Raw genomic sequence first — 311 nt, 5'->3', positions numbered from 1 at the left:
CCCAACGGGAAGGCTGCAAGCTTTTTCCCATTAAGGATGATATTTTCTGTGGGTCTTTCATAAATAGATTTGATGAAGTTCAGGAATATTCCCTCCATCCCTATACTTTGAAGCGTTTTAATCAGGAACAGATACTGGATTTTGTCAAATGCTTTTTTCTGCATCAATTGAGAGGACCATGTGGTTCTTCTCTCTTCTCACATTAATTTGTTTTATCACATTGATTGATTTGCAAATGTTGAACCATCCTTGTAGCCCAGGGATGAGTCCCACCTGATCATGGTGGATAATCTTTTTTTTTTTTTTTTTTT

This window comes from Mustela nigripes, chromosome 13, assembly GCF_022355385.1.
Source record: "Mustela nigripes isolate SB6536 chromosome 13, MUSNIG.SB6536, whole genome shotgun sequence".
Taxonomy (NCBI): Eukaryota; Metazoa; Chordata; class Mammalia; order Carnivora; family Mustelidae; genus Mustela; species Mustela nigripes.
The sequence above is the reverse complement of the archived record's forward strand: the minus strand, read 5'-3'. Positions refer to the sequence as shown.